Source organism: Eschrichtius robustus, chromosome 12, assembly GCF_028021215.1.
Source record: "Eschrichtius robustus isolate mEscRob2 chromosome 12, mEscRob2.pri, whole genome shotgun sequence".
Classification (NCBI taxonomy): domain Eukaryota; kingdom Metazoa; phylum Chordata; class Mammalia; order Artiodactyla; family Eschrichtiidae; genus Eschrichtius; species Eschrichtius robustus.
Genome location: NC_090835.1, coordinates 54156905 through 54184379, shown reverse-complemented (window position 1 = coordinate 54184379; position 27475 = coordinate 54156905).

Below are 27475 nucleotides of genomic sequence, written 5' to 3'. Positions count from 1 at the left end.
AGTTGAGCTGGGGTACGTGGCTTAGTTTAGAGGATGAAACAGGTCTAGAGTGGTCAGTTGTCTGTTTACCTGAGACTGAGGGGGGTCCTGGGATGCTGGACTTTCAGTGCTACAATCCGGAATGTCCTGGGCAGAACAGGATGGGGTGGTCACCCTTGCCTCCTACTTCTCCTCCAAACCGAAGTGCTGGGGACAACACAAGAAGGAGGAAATGGGGGACTAAGAAGAATGAACACTTTGACCTCACCCACACTTAGAGACACAAGATAAAGGAAGGAAAGAAATCCAGAAGGCTTTGCTGACCTTTACGGCACACCATTTAATCCACAAATTAAATAGAGTCCAGTCAGACCAGTGAACTATCCTGCCTTGGAAGTAGAGGACTCTAAGGGGCATAGGATGGAGGCAGAAGGGTGCTGCAGAGCCCCTACCCCAGAGGAATGCATTCTAAGATAAGCCCCTTCCTCTTCCTCCCTAGAAGCCCTGCCCTCCTTTTAGAGGCTGGTTCCAGGACCAGCTCCACAGGTTCTGTTTTGTCTTAGTGCTCTGAAACAGTAAAGAGATGGGTTTTTGCAAATCATTTCTGGAACCTGATTGCTTTGACACAGTGAACTTCAGCATTCTACCAAAGTACATTTCTCCTCCATTTAGCTTATTTCACCGTGAAATGACGCCATTCAGCAATAGTGTGCTAGATACCACGCCTGGACACTGCAATTCCCATTGATTGTCAAGAAGGGAGGAAGCAAAAGAAGGCTGCCCCAAAAGGAACATAAACTCTATTTAAACCAATTTTCTGAAAAACAGTGCTTGCGGGGGTTTCTCTGGTGGCACAGTGGTTAAGAATCTGCCTGCCAATCCAGGGGACGTGGGTTCGAGCCCTGGTCCGGGAAGATCCCATATGCCACGGAGCAACTAAGCCCGTGTGCCACAACTACTGAGCCTGTGTGCCACAACTACTGAAACCAGTGCACCTAGAGCCTGTTCTCCTCAGCAAGAGAAGCCACTGCAATGAGAAGCCCGTGCACTGCAACGAAGAGTAGCCCCCGCTCACCGCAACTAGAGAGAGCCCGCGCACAGCAACGAAGACCCAACACAGCCAAAAATAAATAAATTAAATAAATAAATTTAAAAAAAAAACAAAAAAAAAAACAGTGATTGTGGAGGTTCTGAGCCAGGACAGCTGGGAGCAAGCCACCAGATTCCCCTTTCAAGGTACAGCTCCCTGTTGCTGTCAGCAGACCACGTATTTCTTAACATCTGAGGAAATATTAAATCGATACGCTACCTAAAGGTGGCTGACAAATCAGGTGCAATGATTAACCCTAATGCCAGGGAGAAGTTGAAGGCCTGAAGAGTTTTGAGAAGGAAAAGGCCATTTTCCACCAACACCCCACCCTGTATTCTGACTTCTGGGGCACCTCAGCTCACATTAAAGGCACAGTCGTAAGTCCTGGTTGACTCAACCAAACCCTTAACGTTTAAGACCCCTAGGAAAGCACAAATAGAACATAGCCTTGACCAACCTGGTGCTCCATATTAAGTTTGAAAATGATTTCGGACTGCAAAGTAATCCCTTGTATCTGGGCAGTGCTTTACAGTTTCCAGAGCATTTCACACCATCATGTCATTGGCTTGCCACAAAAACCCTGAGTAGAGTCAAGACAATATTCTTACACTTATCCCATAGCTGAAGAAAAGGAGGCTCAGAGAGCCCTTCATAACTTGTTCTAAATCACATAGCTTGAAAATGACAGTCAGATCTAAAACCTAAGGTTTCTAATTTCTATTTTACATTCCTCTTTTCCTTACTCCTCTGGGAACTTAGTACTGCTTCAAATCCACCCAAGATTTCCTGCTATCTCCTATACTATCTGATAACAATTCGTATATTCTGCCCCAAAGAACAAAGCTCTTGGTTTCTTCGGCAACTTTGTCTACTTATATTTCTTAATGTATCAATTCCTGTGTTAATAACTGTATAGGTTTATGTCTTATCACTCAAATTCATTCAATCACTTCAGAAATATTTATCAGACTCTTCCATGCAGTGTGTGAGAAACTGACATTGGAGACACAAAAATAAGTAAAACAGACCCTGCCCTCACAGACCCCACAATGCAGAGCAGGGGTTGGCAAACATTTTCTGTAAGGGTCGATTAGTAAATATTTTGGGCTTGGTGGCTGTATCGTCTCTGTCACAACTACTCAACTCTTTCATTGTAGGGAGAAAGCAGCCATGGATGATAAATGGACATGTCTGCGTTCCAATAAAACTTTATTTACAAACAATGCAGTGGGCAGGATTTGGCTCACAGGCTGCAGTGGTCAAATCCCCATCCACAGGGAGCCTCAAGGCAGAAAAATCCAACAATGAGACCATATGTTAAATGTTCTAATGTCATGTGTGGGCAACTTGGCACCAACACTCCTATCTGTGGCTGGGAAATACATTTCCTAGAATCCCCTCCACTTATGGCTCTAGGTTAAAGTTGACTAAGAGGAACTCATATGCGATCTTGAAGGCAAAAGAAAAGCAGAGGCCATTTCTTTAGGAGGTCATAATGGTCAAACACGAAGAGAAACAAATTGGAAATATTCCCAGAGGGTCCTAGCGTGCCTGCCTTCTCCTCTCATTCCGCATCCAGCTCACGTTCCTGGCTAGCAGCCCTGCTGACAGACAGTTGCCCCAAGTTCACCACAAGGCACTTGATTGAACCCGGTCCAAGTGACAGATTTCTCAGAGACAGCAGTTTCTACATCCATTTCCATGAGCACCTCCCTTGTAGTTTCACGTCAGCAGCCAGGCACACACAGAGTCTCAGATTCTCCTGAAACTCCAACTGTCTGCCCATGCCTATGCTTCAGGCAAGCATGATGAGGGACTATTTCTCTGATGCACTAACTTCCCCCTTCCCGACCTTCACTTCCTCAAGGCCTTCCATTTTCATGTAAGAAAAGGGTTTTCTATTAAATCCCATATCCCATGCTATGGTGTGAATATTTGCATTCTCCCAAAGAGCAGACTCTAAAACGAGGATCAGATTTAAGTACTTTATTTGGGAAGAGATCCCAGATAGCCCCAGTAGGGCAATGAAAGCAGGAAGGGGAAGCAATAAATAGAAACTGTTTTATCAAGCCACTGCCATTCTGGGTAACTGAATTTTAATCCCAAGGGGTAACTCTGGGAAACTGTGCAGAACACATGCCTCAGAGTTATCCCATGTGAAAGGTGAAGGAGTGGGGGTATTTATACACGAACTCCTACCAGCCATTATTTAAGCGTTGTTGAGTGTGATGGTAAGTGACTTTCCACTGCCTTGGAGAATACCCTCAGGCAAAAAGATACAGACACTGGCAGTTGGGAACCTCACAAGTAGGCTGAAGGCTCAGGGGATGTAAGCAGAAAACTGACAGCATCTTCTGCAGTATTGTTTATTGCTGTAGGAAGCACCTGGCAGATAGTGAGCACTCAAATAAGTGCACATAAAAGAATGAATAAATGTGACTCAATGAATGGGAATGAAGTACTAACGTCCCGATTTCATATAGGGAATGAGGCAAGTGGAGAACATATCTGAGGCAGAATTTCACATGGGTTCATGGCCAGGCACAGCAACTAACTACACCCCTCCTTGGCCTGCTCCTACAGGAAAATTGTTTAATGTCTTCAAAGTGCTTTAAAAGAGTCAATTTACTATACAATTGCAACAATAACAATCATCATAATAATTCTTTGTACTTAATAACACACTGGAGTCAGTGACAATAACAATTACACCATAATGAGCTTAGCTGGCAGAGGAAATCAACTTGGGTAATATTGTATTCAGACCTATTTTTTGCTTCCATTTCCATTTCTTTATTTTTGACTAAACATGTCTTTACCACAATTTTCCCACAGGTCATATTCAGGAGATAAGGCCTGGAGAGGAGATGTAACTGCTGTCTTGTTTATACAGCATTTATGTCGGCCCATGTCATCTCTTTGCCACTGATTTTTATGTTCCAGTGTGATTACTGTCAACCCAATGGCTGTCATTTCACGTTTTTCCTCCATTCAGTGAAAATACCTAACGTTCCCTTAAGCTTTTACAGTTTTCAAAGCATTGTCCCTTTACAGATGCTCATGTGATCCTTGTGACAACCCTGAGAGATAGTCATCTGTAGGTGTTGCTACAGTAAAGCTCTATATATTAGGGGGATAAATGGGGCCAAAAAATTCAGTTGCATAGAACATGGGATTATTATGAAATTAATGAATATATGACTGTATAGTTGTTCTTTCAGTTACCTTATGGGAAAAAAACAAAAAGATGTCCTCATTCATTATATGTGTAGGAACTAGGCTGATTATTATAAATAACATGTGCACCGAACACTGGACTTAAAATTCCCTCCACTGGGTGGAGGAAGATCAGTCCCAATCCCAGCTGCATTATACCTAGTGTAGCCACAAAGTCCCAGGGGCATCCATTTTACTCTCAAAAATGTATCGGTAAGGATGATAAATTTCATAGTCACTAGTTTTAACTAACTTAACTTTAACACAATTAACTTTTCATCAGAGTTTTACTGTATTGTTTCCATTTGCCGATGAGAAAACTGAGACTCAGAGAAGTTAAATGATGGGCCCAAGCTGACACCACCAGTATTTGCTCATAGCTAGAACCAGAAGCCCAAACTAGCTTCCTGCCTGGGAGTGTGATTTAGCTACACTCTGGCACACTGCCTGTCTTAGTTTAGGTTGCTATAACAAAGTACCATAGACTGTGTGGCTTATAAACAACAGAAATTTATTTCCTACAGTTCTGGAGACTGGTTTGAGATCAGGGTGCCAGCATCTTTAGTGTCCAATGATAGGCCTCTTCTGGGTTGCTGAGTGCCGACTTACTGTATTCTCTCATGTCAGAAAGAAGGCTAGAGATCTGTTTGATGTCCCTTTTATAAGGGCACTAATAACATTTATGAGGGCTCCACCCTCATGACCTAATTACCTCTGAAGGGCCTCATCTCCTTATATCATCACACTGGGAGTTAGGATTTCAACATATGAATTGGCGGGGCGGGGCGTGGAATGCAAACATCCAGTACATAATACTGGTTTACTGTGTTGTTTCCATTTTGCAGATAAGAAAACTGAGGCTCTGAGAAGTTAAATTATGTACCCAATATTACACTACTAGTATTTGCTCACAGTTAGAACCAGAAGCCAAAACTAGTTTCCTTCCTGCAACACTGCCTTTTAACACAGGCTGACTGTAACCATTCATCACTCAGCAAACGTCTCACCTTCACATCATCTGGCTCTAGTATCTTCTACTCTGTTCTCACATGTTCTATTTTAATATATTTACAGGGAGAGCACAGGTAGACAATTATAGTCTACATTCTCACTCAGCATTACTACATTATCCGTTAGGATTAGGAGTGGCCCAAACAAGATAGAAGCTTCTTTTTTTCTCAAATAAGAGAAGTCTTGAGGCAGGAAATCCAGACTGTAATGTGGTTCCAGTCATCAGGGACCCTTTCTTCCCTTTCTACTCCACTATCCTAGAACTTGAATTCCATCCAAAGGCATCTTGTGATCCAAGCCAGCCTCTGAAGCTCCAGTTTTCACCTGTGAAGCTAGAAGCAGAAAGAAGAGGGGAGGGACAGGGGCTAAAGGGGTGTATCTCTCAGGGGAGTCCGTTCCTTTAAATCAGATTTCAGAAATCTGACTCAGCACTCCACCTTGTTGGACAGAACTTAGTCACACAGACACATCTACAATGAAGGAAGCTTAAAATGTATTCTTTTAGCTGAGCGCATTGCTGCCCCAATAAAATGAGAATTTTGTTTTCAAAGAATATGTAGAGAACCAATCAGTTATTTTCACAATAATGCTGCATAAGAAACCACCCCAAAACTCAGTGACTTACAAAAACAAGCACTTTTTTCTCATATGTTTGTCTTGGGTGAATCTGGATTCACAGAGTAGTGCCTGATTCTGCTGGAAAAGTCAGAAAGCAGGAACCTGACTGTGGGATCTAAACTGGCAAAGTGAGAATAGAGGCTATGGTGGAAGGGGTCTGCACTGCTGGAGTTTAGTGGGAAAGGTTGCATGTCTTTAGGGTCCTGTTGGATGCTTTGGAATGGAGCCTCTCTAGAGCTTTCTTGGAAACCCAATTGGGGGCCTCCTAAGAAAGAGACACCCCAGGGGTATATCAAAATAAAAAAGGAGATGAGGGATCTCACCAGAGGCCAGCAGAGTATGCAGCACCTGTATAGTTAATGGTGCAGTGCAGTCAACAGGGTTACTGCATAATTCCAGGGATTCCCATCACATCACAGTCGATGGAGTTAGCAGTACAAAACTTACATGGCCTTAAGCATAAGCCCTCACACTGTATATACCATACACATTTCTCTGAAATGTGTCCTCCCCTAATACAACAAAGATATCCTTCCATGAAAACAGGTATAGGCCTTTTTCTTTTTATGAGTTGTCTAATATCCTATGATGTAGCTTTACCACAGTATGCTTAGTCACTCCCCCAGTAATGGGCATTTCGTTGTTTCCAGTTTTTTTTGCTGCTATAAACACTATTGCAAGAAGCATTCTTCTCCATATATCTTTTCCATCCTTATCTCACACCACACAAAAATAAATTCTGGATAGATAAAAACAAACAAATGAACTTAAATGCAAGAGAAAAACAGAAAGTAGTAGAAAAATATAAGATGATGCTTTTATATTTTGAGGTGTAGATAGCCTTTATAAATATAACACAAAACCATCCCCTGGATAGTTTGATTTTATAGAACTTCTGGATGGATAAACATAATACAAAGTTAAAGACAAACAGACTTGAAGCTAATGTTTGCAATGCATATCACAAACTAACAGCCAAAATACATTTATTTAAAGAGCTCCTATAATTTGATTTCTAAAATAAGTGATTTAATAGAATTAGAGTGAAGAAGGTGAATTGGTAATTCACAAAAGAATAGGAATACAAATGAAAAACAAGACACTTGGTCTTACTGGTGATTAAGGAAATGCAATTTAAAACAATAAAATATAACATTTAACAACTTTTCAAAACTTCAAGTATTGGTAACATTTATTGTTGGTGAGAACTTGGAAAAATAAACATTCCCATGCTTGCTGGAAGCGGGTAGCATTAGTACAATTTTTCTGCTGAATAACTTAGCACTGTCTACCAAGATATTATTTAACAACTCAGCAATTCAGTCCCGGGAATCCATCCTAAAGAAATACGCTTACACGTGCATAGAAATAGACACATACTTACATGCACAGAATAATTATTGGAATATTATTTGTAGAGGCAAAAAAAAAAAAAAGAAGAAATGAAATGACCTAATTGGCCATTAAGAAGGTTATTAAAATGAATGGTATAGATCTATATGGTCTAACTTGGACAAATGTCCACAATATATTTCTAGAGAAAAAAAAATAAGGCATAAAAAATATGTGTAGCTTCATTCCATTTATCTAAAAAAAAATTTGCTTTTATGTGTTTGCATGACTGTAGAAAAATTCTAGAAGGCTATATGCCAAAGTTAACTTCTGCAGGAGAGGGGACATTGGATTAGAAGATAGAGAACTGGTCTTTCATGTTTCATACATTCTGTTCTTTTGAATTTGTTACAACAAGCAAATATACTTTTATGATTTAAATAATAAAGATTTAAAGAAGAGAAGTGATGTGTTTTTGTGTCTTGCACTCCTTAACAGGATGAGGTTTCCCTCAGGGTAAGCAGTAGTGGCTGGTGTGGGTTGAGGGTGGATGGCGGGGAGGGAGCCTTGATGGTAGCGTTTGTTGATCACCATTGTGTAAATATCTCTACCACGTTCAATTACAAGTGACTCACAAAACTCCTGAAAATTTAACATAATAGGTGTTCAATAAATCAATTTTTAAAATCAAGTGTTAAACAGAACTGAACTGCTGAGGTCCTGAATAAACTAACAAGTTAGGTCAGAAATTCCACTCTGGTGGAATGGAAGCATCCTGCTGGCTAGGCAAGTCTCAATCTACTTTGTTCACAGCACATCCATCTCTCTCCCCCAGCTCGCCACTGAGAACTCACTGATCAAGTCTTCTTAGGCTGATGTGGTATCCTTACAGTTTTGCAAGGTCAACTGATTTCACCAATTCTCTAAATGAAGCTTCACCTTTTAGAAATAGGTCAGGTGGTGGAAAGAAGTCTGCCAGGAAGAGTTCCTTATTCATTATCAGCCCAGGCACCTCCAGACAACTGAATTCTGCAGATGGTGCACAGAGGGAGAGAACCTGGGTGAACTTTCAGCCTTTACAAAAATATTTCTCCAGATGAGAAGACAGGAGAGCTGTAGTGTAGCCCCATTTCCAAGTGCTTCTTTACAGTGCAGCAATTAACAAGGCACCTGGCAATTCACCCAGTTGGGAATTAAGAAGAATTCCTGCCCTCAAACTGTGTTCACAGCCTAGTAGCAGGAGAATCAGAGCAATATCGTAGTCAGTGCTGTGATGGCGGCCCACTATCAGCATTTGCAGGAGCTATGAAAGTTGCCTTCTTTCTCTTCTCACGCCATGTTCTACCCTATACTTCAAGGGATCTCATGTGGACACACCACCAGTGTGTCCAAACTTGATCCAGCATCACTCCCACACCAAGCAGCCACCCCCTGGTCATCCATTAGAACCAGACGTGCACACCAGCTAAACCACCTGCCCTCTGGTGAAAAGAGTACGGGGAAGGAACCCCTGGAGCACTTAGAAATAGGCAAAGGCCATTTGGGATAGGAATTTCAGGGTCCTGGTTATTCAGAGAATGATCTAGAAGCAGGGTCAGGACTCTTCACCTCACTGGGGGAGGAACACAGCCCATAATGGGCCTGACAGGAGTCCTCAAAAGCACGGAACACAGAGCAGGGGCTCCAGTGATGGGAATAGTTGGGGCTAAAGGAACAACTAACCCACTCTTGGCCAGTCAGGGAAGGCTTCCTGGAGGAGATGAGCTTAAACTGAGCTTTGACATGGGCATAAAGTTTAGCCCATCAGAGAACAGGGAGGGGACTCCAGGCACAGGAACAATGTGTAACAGGACCTCAAGAGCCGAGAATTACTCACAAGAGCTGACGGTAAATTGTTCCTGAGAGTCTGTGCCTCTTTGTTTCCCCAAATCAGAGCGATGCTGCCGCCCTTCACCCTCAAGTCCTGAGAAAAGGGATTGGCAATTTAGTGGGATCCACTCACAGAAGAGTGATTTCGTTCTCTAAACAGTTAGCTGGAGCCCAAATTCTGAAGCAAGGGAGGGTGATTCTCTATTTGCCACGCTGACCAATCTTGCCCCTAACCCATCCCAAACTCTTTCCTCTCCTCCCTCCACCCCCTCCACAGATCACTGCTCTCTCAGGAGATATACCAAGACAGACAGAACTGGAAAAGGAATTAACGCCAAGGTGTAAATTGGGGTAACGCGTCAGCAGATAACCTATTTGCACTGAGTGACACACATCACTTCTGCTTAGAGCCCATTGTCCATATGAAGTCACATGCCCACAACTCACTGCAAGGGACTCTAGGAGATCTCAGTGAGCACATGGAAGGTTTGATAAGCACCACTATCTCTGCCACACGTGGCCTTGCCCGTGCGTAACTGTATGACCTTGGACAAGGTACTGAAATGTTCTGTGCCTTATTATATCCTCCATGGTGCAGCAGGAATAACAATAATAGGATTATTAATAATAATAATAACAATAACAGGATTGTGGTCCTAAGAACTGATAATATGCTTTTAAATCACAATGCCAGGCACACAGTGAGCATTCAGCAAAAGTCAGTCATCGCTTTTTTTTATTACTGATTATATTATTGTGAGAAAAACGCTTTGTCTCTCTGGGTCTATGCTCCCTCATCTGCAAGACAGCCATGCCAGTAACACTGATTAGGGTAACTATTCAATTAAATGGCACAATACATAAAAAGATCGTAGCACTGTGCCCAACGTACAATAAGCACTTAGTAAAAGTTATTTCCCCTTAGTGTATGTAATCATGAATTGATAATTCTCTTCAGATCAGGATGCAAAGGACTTATCTGTGGATTTAATAGGTTGTAATAGTATTTAAGATGCTGACCAATGGAAACCCAAATACAGAGTATTTCAAAACAGAAGTGATTTTAGAGATTTTCTATTTTCCAGAGGCAGTTTAGCACCCAGAGATACAGTATATAATGTGCTATATGGTTCTGTGGACGACTTAGTTATGTTCGGAACTACGTTTCCCAGAATCCCTTTCCTTAGATGGTCTGGGTTAGAGTTGCCAGAAGTGCAGTTGTCTGAGATCTGGACATGGACATGAAGCAGCAGCCACTATCCTCTGCAGGTCAGTGTTGGTGGTAGGTGTTGAGGGGCAGACACCGAGGTGCTGTTGGGTTCACTTTGTCCGTGACTTCCCTGCCGTACGTCCAATTTTCCTTTCACACCGCTGGTCCTGGTGAGCCGTGCTGAGCCCAGGCCCACAGCCAGGAGCTCATAAAGTGACAGTCGTGGAGAGCCGACCCTCTGCGAACTTCTACATCAGCTCCCTTCGCGGCCCCACTGCAGCAGCTGGAGTGTGTCGTAGCTTCCAGATTTTCCTGAAGGTTCTGCTCATTCACCCCCACCAGGGCTGCTCAGTGACCTGCTATGGGCTGAATTATGTTCCCACAAAATTCATTTGTGTTAAGTCCTAACTCCAGGACCTCAGAATGTGACTGTATTTGGAGATGGGGCCTTTAAAGAGGTGATTAAGGTAAAATAGGTCATATGGGTGGGCCCTAATCCAACATGACCAGTGTCCTTATAAAAAGAGGAAATTAGGGGAATTCCCTGGTGGTCCAGTGGTTAGGACTCCACGCTTCCACTACAGGGGACACAGGTTCCATCCCTGGTCGGGGAACTAAGATCCTATATGCCGTGTGGCACAGCCAAAAAAAAAAAGATTACATTTAGGGGCTTCCCTGGTGGCGCAGTGGTTGAGAATCTGCCTGCCAATGCAGGGGACAAGGGTTCGAGCCCTGGTCTGGGAAGATCCCACATGCCACGGAGCAACTGGGCCCGTGAGCCACAACTACTGAGCCTGAGTGTCTGGAGCCTCTGCTCCGCAACAAGAGAGGCCGCGATAGTGAGAGGCCCCGCGCACTGCGATGAAGAGTAGCCCCCCACTTGCCGCAACTAGAGAAAGCCCTCGCACAGAAACGAAGACCCAACACAGCCAAAAATAAAAATAATAAATAAATAATAAATTAAAAATTTAAAAACAGAACCAAAAACATAAAATCTGGAAAAAAGTTGAACACCTATATACCCACTGCAGACTTTACAATTAGTATAAAAAAAAAAAAAAAAAAAAGAGGAAATTAGGACACAGACACACAGAGGAAAGACCATGTGAGGACACCAGGGGAAGATGGCCATCTGCAAGCCAAAGTGAGAGGCCTTAGAAGAAACCAACCCAGATGACACCTTGATCTTGGACTTCTAAGCCTGGAATTGTGAGAAAATACATACATTATTTTAGCCAGCAAGTCTACTCTGTTATGGCAGCCCTAACTAACAAATACATGACCTTTCTCTGATTCCTCAACTTCTATCTGTGGATCTTTATTCTTCCAGCTCTTCTCACATCTGGGTAAGGTCTAATTCTTGTAATAAATTCCTTATTCTATAGTTCTCATGGTGCTTTTGCTTCCTTGATTGAACCCAGACTGATACATGTAAGGATTGAGAACATGGACTCTAGAGCCAGCCTCTTTGGACAGAAATCTCATCTAATTTTACTCTGTGTGATCTTTGGGCTATTACTTAACTTCTCTGTGTCCCAGTTGCCTTTATCTGGAAAGTGGGATGATAGTAGTACCTCCCCTCTGCTCCCTTGCAGAGCTGGATTATGTGAGCTACTTACTACAAAGAGATTTGTACATTCCTACACACAGATAACACTCAGTAAATGTTGGTTAATATTGTGATTTTGATTATTATTTGCTGCCCAGCCAAGAACTAAAAGACTGATTCACAAGTATCCCTTTCCCTGCCCTTACTCCTTATATGCATGTCTACCTTCCCTCCTAGATTGTAATGTCCTGAAGAAGGGTATCATAATTTATCTTTGCTTTCCTCCTCCTGAAACTTCCATTCTCATGTAGGAAGAGGCCTATACTGTCTGGATGCTGGTCAAGTGAGAATTAGAGTTTCATTTGGTCTAAGGAAGGCTTAAGGTCTATGGAATCCAGCCTCCAAGATGGCTCTTGTGAATCTCGCCTCCTGGTACTCACACTATGTATAGCTCCCTCCCACATTAAGTGAGGCTGACCTGTGTAACCTATAGGACATTGGGAAAATGATGAGTGTGACTTTCAAGGCTAGGTCATAAAAGAAAGTGAGGCTTCTGCCACACTCTCCTGGATCACTGTAGGGGAGGCCAGCCACCATGTCATGAGGAAACTCAGGCAGCCTTATGAAGAGGCCCATATGATGGGGAAGTGATCCCTCTTCCCAAAAAGAGCGCTAACTTGCCAGGCATGTGAGGCACCATCTTGGAAGCAATCCTCCAGCCCCAGTCAAGCCTTCAGAAGACCACAGTCACGGTGGAAATTTTGATTGTAGTATCTCGTGAGAGACCCCAACAGAGACTGTTCAGATAAGGCACCCCTAATTCCTAACCCAAGGAAATCATACGAGGTCATAAATATTTATCGCGATTTGTTATACAGAAATAGAAAAGTAATACACCACCTAGAAGAAAACTGGCCTCAAAATATACTTTATTTCATCAACTGCAATGGTAAGACTCATTGGTATTATATATCAAGCACGAATTATCTGTTTGGTGTTATGCTGAATACTCTGCGAGCATTACCTTATTTAATCCTTAAAACCACCTTATTTGATGAATGATAGAATTAGGTTTGTACTATTATTGGTCTCATTTTTCAAATTAAAAAAAAATGAGGCCTAAAAAGGCAACCAACTTGCTCAAAATCAACCAGCTAGCTGGTGATGCAGACTCACTGCACATGTCCAGACCCCCAGTGTCAGGTTCTCTTCACTGATACCCTATTACGTCTGTTTGGCAGAGTTCACCAAGACCTCATACAGGGTATTGGTTTCCTTAAAACTCAGGGGAACGAAACCCCTGGGCTGTGAATACCCCCTCCCCCTCCCTCAAGCATCTCCAGACCTGGATAACGAATGCAAGCTCTCCACTTCCTACAGTCCGGTGCAGCTGTCACTGGAGGTGGGAAGGCAACTAACTAGTCATGGGTTTGTGTTGTTAACACATTCTCTAACACCATACACAAAAATAAACTCAAAATGGATTAAAGACCTAAATGTAAGACTGGATACTATAAAACTCTTAGAGGAAAACATAGGCAGAACACTCTTTGCCATAAATCACAGCAATATCTTTTTAGATCCACCTCCTAGAACAATGAAAATAAAAACAAAAATAAACAAATGGGACCTAATGAAACTTAAAAGCTTTTGCACAGCAAAGGACACCATACACAAAACGAAAAGATAATCCACAAAGTGGGAGAAAATATTTACAAAGTGACCAACAAGGGATTAATCTCCAAAATATACAAACAGCTGATATAGCTTAATATCAAAAAAACAACCCAATCAAAAAATGGGCAGAAGACCTAAAAAGACACTTCTCCAAAGAAGGCACACAGATGGCCAACAGACACATGAAAAGATGCTCAATACCGGTAATTATTAGAGAAATGCAAATCAAAACTACAGTGAGGTATCACCTCCCACCAGTCAGAATTGCCATCATCAAAAAATCTACAAACAATAAATGCTGGAGAGGGTGTGGAATAAAGGGAACCCTCCTACACTGTCGGTGGGAATGTAAATTGGGACAGCCATTAAGGAGAACAGTATGGAGGTTCCTCAAAGAACTAAAAATAGAACTACCATATGATCCAGCAATCCCACTCTTGAGCATATATCTGGAGAAAACCATAATTTGAAAAGATATATGCACCCCAATATTCACTGCAGCACTATTTACAATAGCCAAGACATGGAAACAACCTAAATGTCCATCGACAGAGGAATGGATAAAGAAGATATGGCACATATATACAATGGAATCTCAGCCATAAAAAAGAAAGAAATAATGCCATTTGCAGCAACATGGATGGATCCAGAGATGATCATACTAAGTGAAGTAAGTCAGACAAAGACAGAGAAATATCATATGATATCACATGTGGAACCTAAAAAAAGGATACAAATAAACTTATTTATAAAACAGAAACAGACTTACAGACTTCAAAAACAAACTTATGGTTACCAAAGGGGAAAGGTGGGGAGAGGGATAAATTAGGAGGTTGGGATTGACATATACATACTACTATATATAAAATAGATAACCAACAAGGACCTACTGTATAGCACAGGGAACTCTACTCAGTATTCTATAATAACCTATTTAGGAAAAGAATGTAAAAAAGAATGGATATATGTATTGATATATGTATAACTGAATAACTTTATATCTGAAACCTACATAACATTATAAATCAACTATACTCTAATATAAAATAGAAATTAAATTTAAAAAAAAAACATGCCCCTAGGTAACTGCAATTGAACTGTCCACATTCCTTCCCTGCCACTGCACTCTGATTTCCCTCCTGGGTTACTCAGTTTTTTTTTCTGCTGGAGGAGGGGATAGAGGATGCTTTAAGAGCAATTTCACACTTCATTCTGAAAACCTGTCCTGCTCCTCAGTGAAGGATATAGCAAAGAAAATGATTAGCCCAAAAGATTATAGATCTTATTATGAGAACCAGTTGCTTTCAGTTTTTAGAGCAACTTATATTCTCTTTGGCCCTTTCTATGTGTAAGCGCTTGGTCTGGCTTGGATTTCTTGCTGGTGTAGTTTTTGCTTGCTTAAACAATTCCATTTTCCATGTATCATAAGCCAGTGACTTCCTATTAGTAAACTTCCTCAACCACAAAATGTCTACTTAATCAAGACGCGTTCTCACAGCATGGTGCCTAAGTCCTATAGTATGTCATATAGGAGAGTGGAGACCTTTTTAGAGTTCTACTTAATTTGCTAGGAGACCAACAAATCTTTGTTGTTTTCTCTCAAATTATAAATACAATACAGAGTTGATTGACATACAACTATTTCGTAAGTTCTGCCAACTAAACAATGTCACTCGACATCCAGTTCTGCAAGGATTGAGTCCTTAGCCACAGCAGACCCTGATCTACAACACACCCTGAGAGGAGTTCAGGACGGAGGTCACGATGAGGCACTCTGTGCGCTGGGAAAACTGGCAGAACAGGCCTTCAGATAGTCAGATATTTTCAGGAGAAAATGTTATGAACCCCAATTCTTGCGTCTTCCCATACTGAGAAAAGCACTGAGGGACTTCCCTGGTGGTGAAGTGGTTAAGAATCCACCTGCCAATGCAGGGGTCATGGGTTCGAGCCCTGGTCCAGGAAGATCCCACATGCCGCGGAGCAACTAAGCTCGTGCGCCACAACTACTGAGACTGTGCTCTAGAGCCCGCGAGCCACAACTACTGAAGCCCGCGCACCTAGAGCCCATGCTCTGCAACAAGAGAAGCCACCACAGTGAGAAGCCCACGCACTGCAACGAAAAGTAGCCCCCGCTCACCACAACTAGAAAAAGCCCGAGTGCAGCAACGAAGACCCAACACAGCCAAAAATAATAAATAAATTTTTAAAAAAGAAAGAAAGAAAAGCACTGAAACTACTAACTAAGACATCTGTTCCTTGTGACCAGCAGCAACCTTCTACCAAGAGGTGTGGTTGGTTGCACATACCCCTTCATCAAAATCACATATATACTGACACCTCCCCCCAACCCTGCCCTCAGAACAGTTCCTCAGAGCTATCTGAGAGGCTGACTTCCGGACTATAGTTCTCAGTAAGACAATGAATAAACTTGACTCACAGCTTCTACATGGTGTGTTTTTTTTTTTTCAGTCAACAACACTTAATACATAAAATGGAACTTCCCCAATCTCCTACCCTACAGATTATCACTGTAAACAAATCAGAGTATATACATTCAACTTTGTTTTTCTACACATATGCTAGAATATTTTATTTTCATTTTCTTCTTTAAAAAACAAAAATTATACATACTGCTCTCCCATTTACTTTTTCTCTTGGCAGTATCTCTTGGAAATATTACATCTTAGAAAGATGTTTTTATATTAGTATTGATGGGGTTGGGGGCAGGCCACCCCAAGATGTGCTACTCTGACAAATGGATTATTTTGAGATGAAAACAATCAAGGCCCAAAAGACTCAGGAAGAACCTTTGAACTTCCCCCTTACTGCCTAGAAGAATTTAAAATAGGAGGCTTGTCCCAGAAGTGGCTATCATCATAGTTAACTACAGTGAAGTATTAAGTGTTGTAGAAAGGGAGGAACCTAGCAAAGCCCATTTGACCAAAGTCCTCTCTGTGTCCCATTTTTTGGATGGGCCAGCAACACTTGTTTACCAAACATTAACTCTTTACCTTCCTGTGAATTACCTTACTTCCCTTTGAAGTCTCAGACCCCTATTTCTCCTCTTTAGTCCAGAATAATATATATACACCTCATCTTGCCTGGCTGTCTTTGCAATTTTTCATTCTTATGTGAATTCTCCATGCACATAATAAATTTGATTTTTTTTCCTGTTCATCTGCCTTACGTCATTTTCAATTGCCAGCCAAAAGAACTAAGAGGGGAAAGAGGGGGATATTCCCCTCCCCGGAAGTATGCATAGATTCTCATTCTTTTGAACAGTTACTGATATACCATAATATGATTAATTAGTCTCATATTCAAGGACATTTGGGTTGCTCTCTTTCTTTTTCCAATGGCAATCTAGGTGGAAATGACCATTCTTATACACGTGTCTTATACATTCATAGGAGTGTTTCTAGAGGATAAATTCCTATAAAGGGAAATTCTGAGACAGGATTTGTGAGCAGTACCAGTTTACATTGCCACCAACATCGTCTGAAGCTGCCTGTTCCTCTATACTTCATCAATATTGGACATTATTCTTTATTCTTTCCTCTTTGCATTATGCCTGACTCATTATAATCAACACTGGTGAGAATAACAATAGATTCTTTTCCTCCTTTACAGGTGGATTGAAAAGGAAATTCCCTAAGTGGTAAATAGGAGATTAAGTTTGCCCAGAAGTAATTAGCATTTATACAGTGCTCATTCTCAGAACTAATTCCCATTTGCTCACACAAACAGGAATTTACATTGGGGAGAATTTTGCATGCCCTTCCTCAGAGCTTGTGTTCTGCTGTTCTTGGCCTAACCTGGTGACCTGGAACCAGGAGGTTCCCCTGAAGATGGATTAAATTGGGGGTGTTTAAGAATCACTTGAGAGGACTTAGAAAAAAATGGAGATTTCTAGCCCTCCTATTCCCCATTTTGATTCAGGAGGCCCTGGGTGGGACATTTTTGTGTCTTTTGGAGTGGGAAAAGCTGAGGTAATCATCCTGCTAAGTTTGGCACACTAACATTACTACTCCACATAGAGCCACTTCCTTGTTTTATTCAGTGACTCTCTTTCATCCCCATCACCATCTCCAACTCCCCTACCCTCTACAAGCAACCATTCCAAAGTATTGGATATATTTTCTAGAATTTTATAGTATCTTTGGGAAATATGTAGTGCGGTTTTATGTGAATGTATATATTAATTATATATACATATTAGATAAAAATAATATTTTATATATGTATAATAAAAAAAGAATTAAGTTGTGATATATATTTTTGTGTTTCTTGCTTTTACCCTCAGCACTCTATTTTAAGATCTACCCCGACGGCTGTGGGTGCGACCCACAGAACTTCTCGCTCGTAACTGCAGATTAAGATACCCTCCTGCACCACCATCACCTTCTGCTTAGGCATTCCCCCAGCGACGGACAGGGAGGTTGTGTCCAACTCCACCTGCTGCTACTGCAAACCAGGCTGCAGTGATCAACCATATATATAAGTCCTGAGCGGGAATTTCTCTGGGTTTTATGTCCAGGAATTTGATTGTTAGGATTGGGCAGTTGTTTTTCTTTAACGTCTTATGAGAGTTTTCAAAAGTACAGAAAATGATATAATGAGCCTCCATATGCCCATCTGCCTGAATTTTGAATTATCACTATTTCACTGTACTTTAACTCTTCCTTTTATTGTAGTATTTTAGAGAAAATCCGTGACGTTGTGCCATTTTACTCTAAATATTTCCATATGCAATTCTAACACTTAACATATTTTACATAACCCCAATGTCAATATCACATCTAAAATATTAAAAATATTTCCTTCATATCATCTTCTTTAAAGTTTTTAAAGCTTTATTCAGGAATAACTGACAAATAAAATTGTATGTATTTAGAGTGTAAAACGTGATGGTTTGCTATATATATATATATGCATTGTAAGATAATTATCAAATTAAATTAATTATCACAACCATCACCTCATATAGCTAACTCTGTTGAAGTAGTTCTTCCTTACCTGCAGGTTTATTTTTTTTAGCTTTATTGAGGTATAACTGATAAATAAAGTTGTAATGTATTTAAGTGTACAATGTGATGATTTGACACAAGTTTACACTAAAAAGAGTCCCACCACCAAGTTAATTAACACATCTGTTACCTCACATGTTTACTTTTTTTCTTTTTGGTGAGAATACTTAAGTTCTACTTTCTTTGCAAATTTCAACTATACACTACAGTGCTATGTCAACTATGGTCACCATGTTATACATTAGATCTTCAGACCTTATTCATCTTATAACTGAAAGTTTGTAGTACAACTTACCAACTTTTCCCTATTTTCTACAACCTCCAGTCCCTAGAAACCACCATTCTACTCTGTTTCTGAGTTTGACTTTTTTTTTTTTAATTTTTTGAGTCCACATATGATACCAAGCAGGGCCCTGTGGGGCTCCTGGGCACAAAGACTTTCTGTGTTCCCCATTTCTTGGATTACAGGAAATAGCCTTCATTCAGCTTCCATAACCTTCCCTGAGTTCCGATGGGCAGATTCAAGCAGTTGTTAATTAGGGAAGGGAGGGGATGCGAGACAAGGGAGAAACAAACAGTCAAGAGAAATAATAGTGCAGCCTTGGGGCAAGGTTCTGGTTCCCCATCAACGGATACACACAACAATATCTTTGAGCTGTTTTGCAGATACTGAAACCCCCTCCAAATGGGAGAAGTCAAGGATTAAATGGTGTGCTACCCACAAGCACACAGACCCCAGACCAGCTGGAACCTGAAGGTTGATGATGCTGACTCCTACTTACCTCACGACCAACCCATGAGAAGAATGTCCATGAGCTGATCACGCCCTCTTTGAACAATTACTATAAAACTTCTCACTATCCTCGCCAACTGGGGACACAGTTTTTTGAGGCAGGAGCCCACTGTGTCCCCCTTTATCTGGCAAAGCAATAAAGCTATCCTTTTCTACTTCACTCAAAACTCTATCTCTGAGATTCGATTAGGTACCGGTGTACAGAGAAGCTGAGCTTTCGGCATCAATTTTGGCACCCAACGTGGGGCCACTTGGGACGGTCCCAGGTAGGGGGGTCCCTCGGCTTGATCGGATGCTCCGAGGTTTTCTCCACACCAGCCTCTTTCAAGAGAGCAGAGGGTTGGAGAATTCCTTTAGAGGCCAGATCGCCTGGGACCTTTGCCTGGAAAGGCCAAGCCCCAGTCATACCCTGTCCGCCATCCTGGCAGCTGGAACTCTGAGGCAGGAGTAGACGGCCGAAGAGGGACCACCCTAGCAGCTGCCAAGGCCGTCTTTGCCTAGAGGACGTTCCTCTCTTCCTCCTGCCTGCACTGCCCTGGACTTCCTACTTCGAGGAATTATTTTAGGGAAGCAGAGAAGTAGTGTTCAGGATGTCGCAACACCTCTGCAGGCATTTTGGTAAGCACCCCGGTGTGCACACTGAGGTTGCTCAACTTGGTCCTTTTGGGGAACCTCTGGTTCCCGTTCGGGGATTTTCCATTAGGAAGATCCCATTTGTAAGGCACCGCTTGGACCAAGGCCACTGGCTTAGTGGGAGTTGGAAGCCAGTTTGAGCCTTGGGCTGTTTGTTTTTTTGTGTGTGTGTGGCTTCTGCTTGGCTGGCAAGGATTCTGGTTTTGCTTTCCATTTTGTGCGCATGGCTGTTTAATTCAGCATCACATATAAATGATACTATGCAGTATTTGCCTTTCTCTGTCTAGACTATTTCACTTAGCATAATGCCCTCAAGGTTCATCCATGTTGTCACAAATGGCAGGATTTCCTTCTTTCTCATGGCTGAATAATACTGATTGACTATATCTACCACATTTTCTTTATTCAGTTCATCCAATGATGAACATGTTGGTTGTTTTCAACACCCTGGCTATTGTGCATAATGCTGCAATTAACATGGGAGTACAGATACTTCTTTGACCTTTGACGTAGTGATTTCAATTCCTTTGGATATATACCTAGAAGTGGAATTGCTGGATCATATGGTAGTTCTATTTTTGATTTTTTGAGAGTCCTCCATACTGTTTTCCATAGTGGCTACACCAGTTTATATTCCCACCAACAGTGTACAAGTGTTCCCTTTTCTCCACATCCTTGCCAGCATTTATCTCTCATCTTTTTGATAATAGACATCTTAACAGCTGTAAGGTGATAATGAGGAAATTGGACACCCAGGTCAGGGTATTATGTGGAAGGAAGAGGAGAAAAGACCAAAGGGACAAAGAGGTGCCCAGAGATATATTCTGCTGCTTCCCAAGTTTGCCTTGATCCAGTTTCGCTGGGATATACTTTGTACCATGAACAATTAAGGTTAAAGTATATTATTATATTCAAACTGAGTGTGTGGTCTCAAAGGAGCTTTGTATATAAAAATAAAAATAAGGTAAACAAGTACATACTGGAAATTTTCCAGTACCAGCATAGATAAGAAAAACACAGCAACAAGGAATATTTTTCTAAATCACCTCTCACAACTTTTAATAATTTGTCTTTTTTAATTTTTGAGGCTTGAGGTAGCATAAGTATAAAGTTGAATGCTGTCTCTACTCTTTACTGTGTGATCTTGGATAAGTCACTTTAACTCTGATTCCCAGCTTCCTCATCTATAAAATCTGAGTGATAATACCTATTTCTCATGATTCTTGTTTAGGGATTCACTTATTCCTCTAAAAAACATTAATTCAGTGCTGAAGGGAATCAGAATATACCACTCCAAAATATGCCACTTTGGCATGTGGATCATTTTGAGCTCAAGACAATTGAGAACAGATGCAGAAAGAAACCGTCTCAGAGCTTCCCTTGTCTGACTAAAAGCAGAAACTTCTGAGAAATTAGAACTGCCATAAATTGCCTCTCCAGGGGAGTTGTATGGCCATAAAGAAGATGAGAAATTGAGCACCAAGATGAATCTGCTGTAACAAATGTTACTAAAATAAACCTTATCTTCCATTGGTTTCCCTGTACGTAAATACATTCCCATAATTTATCACTCCTAGAAGCCCAAACTTCCCCTTCCCCTTGTCTTGTCACTTCTCCACAATTTATCACCTTTTGTTAAAATGGAATATAAGCTTCTAACCTAACCACTTCTTTGGCTTTTCACTTCTTTTTTGTGGAACCCTGTGCACATATTGTAAAACTGAATAAAATTTGTATGCTTTTTCTCCTGTTAAGCTGTCTTTTGTAAGTTTAATTTGCAAGCCTCAGTCACTTAACCTGAGAGAGCAGAGGAAAAGTTTTTTCCTTCTCTACAATAACTGTACTATAACTGAATGTCAGATACTGGTAAGGACTCAGGATACAGGATGAATCCAGTTATATTTCCTTCCTTTCAGGAACGGATCTGTTGAATACAGGATTGCTTGGACTGAGTCTTAAAAGATGATTCAAAATTCAGTGGACAGAAATCAGGGGCTGGGGTAGAGGGCCATCCCATGTGGAGGGCTCTGCTTAACCAAAAACTGACATAAGAAGCAGACATGAGCATTAAATGAGCTAATAGTACCTGACAGTACTCAATAGGTGCTCAATAAATGTTCATTTTCGTCTTTTCTGCATTCTTCTCTGGCAATAACCCAACTGATGCCATAGGTATTCATTTTAAAAATTAAAGAAGTGCTGTAAGTGCTTAGCTACTCCAAGCTCGGTCTGTGGACCAGAAGCCTTTGTATCACCTGGGAGCAGGTTAAGAATGTAGCATCTCAGGTCCCAGCCCAGACCTGCTGTGTCACAATCTACCTTTTAACTAGATCCCCAGATGATCTGTATGCGCATTAAGATTTGGGAAGCACTGACAGGAGATAAGGGAAGGGAATAATTGTACTGACAGATGAAAGGGAGATTCCAAAAAGCAGAGAACTGCAAGAAAAGCTCCTCAAATGCAATGGCTGCAACGGCATCAGGTGAGGGTAGGGTCTGCAAGTGATCTGGGACGGTTGATACTTCCAGGCATCCTTCATCTCGAGCAATGTCCCCTTCCACTAAGTAGCCCATTCTCATCCTTTCGGTCCTATTCTCAACCTGTCTCCCTCTACTGACAATGTCTTCTTGCAATTTAGGAAGCACAGCTTAGATGCAAATAACGAGAGGCTCAAATAATGCCAGGCCTTCTTTAAACAAGATCAGTCAGCCCTCGCCAGCAGCTGAGAAGTGTGAAATGAAATTCCCTAGTTGAGACGGCTGGGTTCTTTTTGCCACTTCTAAGCACCATGGCAGCTTAGAACAAGCAGAGCTGAGCCCCAGTTTTCATGCAAGGAAACTGCTAGGGCTTACAGCCTGAGAGGGTTTGAGTGAGGCAGAAGGAAACAGACAGAGGTAGACTTCACTTGCCACAGGGCTAAGGCAATGCAAGGAATTGGTACCTACCCAGTCCTGAGCTTGGCAAATGTCCACTGGTTCTAGACCAGATTTCTGTCTCTTTTTACTGTATTCCACTCTTCCCCACCCCTCATTTGTACTAGTTAACAATTAGGTAAATAATTAGATAGATAAAGTTGGCGAGAAAAAAACTTCTTTTCTCACTTATGTTTAATAATTAGGGGCATGCAAATTGAACACAAAAGACACATTAACCCAAGAAAAGACAAAGATTATTCACATGAGTACATGGGAGCTTACAGAAAATGTGGCTCAAAGAAGAAATTAGAATTTGGGGCTTATATACCATCTTACCAGGAGAAGAGGAGGGGAAGAAAGGGCACTTAGGAGAAAATGAATGACTTTGGGGAAAGATAAACAGTACTCTAGGAGAGTAGATGGGGAGGTATGATGGTTTTATAACAATGTTTGTTTTCGCAATTTCTCATCCCAGTGCCAACTTCTCATTTTCCCCAGTACAGGAAACCTCCCTAGAAGGGGGATTTATGGCAAATGAATTCTTTTGGAAGATTCTACTTTTAGGCAAATAAAGGGGAGTGGGGTTCAGACAGACCCTCCTCTGCATCTGTGGATTCTCAAATGTCCGTCTTCAGCTCAAAATAATTTTATGCCACATTTGGCATAACTGCCTTCAGTAATTAGGAAAATAAAGGGATATAAAGAAAAACACACATGCTATCTCTGTATCACACGTGGGCACGCACACACACACCACCAACTGGAAATAACTGCTAACCTTTTATTATGATTTGTTTTTTAATCTCCTTTCTTTTCACTTTTTGGCACAGAGTTGGGATCACGCTATATACAGTATACAGTTTTGCTTGCTTTTTCTACGTCACATTTTCAGCTTAGTATTGGAGAAGGGTATACAAGAAAAACTTTAAAATTTAATTTAAAAATTATGAAATCTTTCAAATGTAAAGTTCAGAAAATAATATAACAACCATCCATGAATCTACCACCAGGATTTAAGAGACATGACTATTTTGCTATATTTGCTTTGGATTACTCTGGAAAAAATGTCACAAACGCACTTAATGTCTCCTGCCAAACCCTACCACACCCACACCTTTCCAGAGGTCACCACCATCCTGAGACTGGTATGTTCCATTCTCAGGCTTATTTTTAACTGTTGTCAATAAAATATATCAACGTTTCTTGGGGTTTTAAATTTCACACAGATGGTATTATGTTGCGAAAAGTTATCCTTTTGCAATTTGCTTTCTATCAGTCAATATTAGGTCACCTCGATGAAGATATTCTTGTTTCCATTTAATTATACTAATGGAAAACAGGTACCCATTGTTCTGTTAGAAAATGTTTCAGTTTTGCAAAGGCCCAGAGCTTAGAGCTGATGGCAGATGGAGCTAGATGGTACCTCCCTTCCATGCCTTTTTGAATCTATTCATTGTCAGGGGACTCAAGGAGCATTCTGGGAGAAATGCGAGCAAGCTCAAGGCCCCCTTCCTGTTAAGTGTCAAGGTGTAGAGACACATTGAATGCGGCACTGGCAGAGATCAGGTGGCAGGAACAATCAACAGAGAATTCTGAAGTACTCATCATAACCATGCGGAATCTAAACTGAGACCCAGATTCCAAAGCAAGCCTATTTCTAGGCATAGACTAGAGAATATCTGGTTATGAACACTTTGTGTGAGGATGTGGGGCCCAAACTTCACCCAATCTAGCTGCCCTGGCTCATGGGCAGGAAAAGGAGGAGGGGCTGGGGCAGGTGGGGCTGTTTGTGTGTACACATGGCAAGAACCAGTCCTGCGAGCAAATTTGTTTGATCGCCCTGTACAGTGGTGACTCTATAATGCGGAGACCTTGTCTCCTGTGGCCAGATGCACAGTGTGTGATGGGCTGCAACAGACACCACCTCAAAGGGCAGCTGAGAGCAGTGTTAGAGGCAGATGTGCTAGAATTTCCGCTTTTCCTCTGCAAAGTGGTGGTGCTGAGCTTTTGCTGTCCTTGGACTTGCCTAGGGAATGCGATCTGAGATAGTGAAGGGCGGACTTTTCTTAATCCGATCCCATTGGTTCTGTGCCAATAGATTTAACATTTAATGAAACGTGACCCATCTACACATTCTCCAGAAACCATGTGCAAGCATGGTCATAGCAGCACTGTTCCCATCACCCCCAACTGAAATCACTGCCACACCCTTCAACAGTAAATAGGTGAATAAATGGTAAACAATTTACATGATAAAATTTCCTACACCCATGGGAATGAGCAATCCACAGTAAAGATGAACCTCACAAATACAATGCTGAATAAAAGAGACCATATACAAAGAAGCACAAATTGTAAGATTCCATTTATATGAAGTTCAAAAACAGGCAAAATTAATCTGTGCTGTTATAAGTTGGATTGTGGTTGCTCTTGGCATGGGGTAATGAGTGAAAGCGAACCAAAGTGGACTTCTGGGGCCTGGTGATGTTTTGTTTCTTGATTTGGGTACTAGTTAAAAGGGTACATTTCAGTTTGTGAAAATTCCTCAAGATTTACGCTTATGCCCAATTTTCTGTATGTATATCATAATTTCAAGGAAAGTTTTTAAAAAGCGATTTTATTTTTTTCTTCAAGCTGATGAAGTGAGGCTTACTCATGAATGATTATCAAAGCCTTAACTTTATCATTCACATCCCATGGCCACTGGTTGAAGGTCAAGACAGACTTTCATCCCTCCACCTGAAACAGCCCGGTCTAATGATCTAGCCATCTTCCAAGTGTCCTCCTAAAGACAACGTTGTGCCCTGACTCCTTCTCCACACCCCTCCTCCAGCCTTCTCTGCACTTCTATGAGAAGATGCTAGAAATCTGTGAAAAGAGAAGAGGGAAGAGTTCTCAATCCCCAGGACAGGACTATGGGGATAAATTGATGATCGGAGGGCAGATGGCGCCCACCACGCAAACATTCGCAGGAGAGGGGAAGCCCAGCTCCGACCTTGCAGCATCTGTATTTACCAACCTAAGATTTGCCTCATTCAAGTTTCAGTGAGCATTTTAAGGCCTCGTGTTGTCACTCACAAGAGAGAAGCATCAAACGAGGAATCCTCTCAGTCTTAAGGCCTTGCTTGCCACCGGACACTGTGAGCTCCAGGCAGGCTTTCAATTTTCTGCATTTTAACCCTGGTTCTTGCCTCTAACGTCCCTCCTTGTGTGGTTTTTTTAGGCAGTGTCTTTAGATCACTTAATTCTGTTTCAAACATTTGCCTCTGTCATACCAACAAGTCTGAATTTCCCTATTAGATTCCTGTTGGCTAAATCTCTTTCCTGTCAATCCCTCACTAAAAGATTGCAGTACAAGTTGAAAGGATTCCCCTGAATGTATAGGGAGATATTTCCTTCCCTGTGAGCCGTGTGTCCCGTGGCAGTGCCGCCTCTTCCAGGTGGTTTGTGGACTTCGAAACTTTCTAAATGTAAAATGTACTGAGATCCAAAGATGATACATTACTGGAAAAACTAAGCCCTAGTAATGCCCTTTGTTCTTTGTATGGCATCTCCGTTATTACACTGTTCCCGCACAGCACCTGACATATTAACACATTCTCAATATATGAGGGAGGAAGGAGAAAGATGAAAGAGGAATATGAGACGATTATCTTATTATAGTCCAGAGGTCTTTTAGTCTTTATTCACATTTCAAAATCAACTACTTTGGCAAGATACACTGTCAAATAATTATTCTAAGGTTTTAAAAAAGTTGTAAAACCCCGTATACTGTAACCTCTTCTTGGATATTCATAATGCAGACAAGAATACTAAAGCTGCTGGAAGTTCTACAACAGAGAAACATGTCTGATTTGGGTTTCTGCAGAGTATTCCACGGAATCCTTTTAGGATCCTCTGTTAGATCGTTTAGTGTCATCCAGCCACATCCTACAGGACCAGTGTTCTTCACAGCATCCTCTGGCAAATGCACCTTTAACTCAACCGGATATGATTCAAAGACCGTCAGTCTGAATTGTTCCCATGCAAAGAGTTTCTGAACCTGTAGTTATCACCACCATGAACTCCTGAGACTGCACCAAAGGCACTCTGATTAAAGACCTGCTCGTGTGAAGGCAAGAACACATGACTCTATCTATTGTACTACACATACTGTGCATTCTACACAGACTCTGAGCCTGAGTTGGAAGGAGGCGATTGAGTCTCAGGGATTTCAGATAAAGTGACTGTAGGCAGTATGGCTGTAACAACCGGGTGAGAAATGGCACACTCTGGAGGTCATTACAAATGAGTCAGATGACTGAAAGACAGATTTGTATGTGTCACCTAATCCTGGCACTCAGTTTCATTCTGTATGGTTAATTTCAGGCAGCAAAACAAAGCATTGATTACCTCTCCAAATTCAATTGCAGACAGCCATGCTTAACAAGGGGGAAGAAAGCAAGTGTCTACTGAGACCAAAGTTTGCAGATGTCAATCAGCCAATGATAAAAGCAATCTGATCCTGTTCTGTATGGAAAATAATGGAAAGTTGGTCTAGTTGTGGTATCTCTCA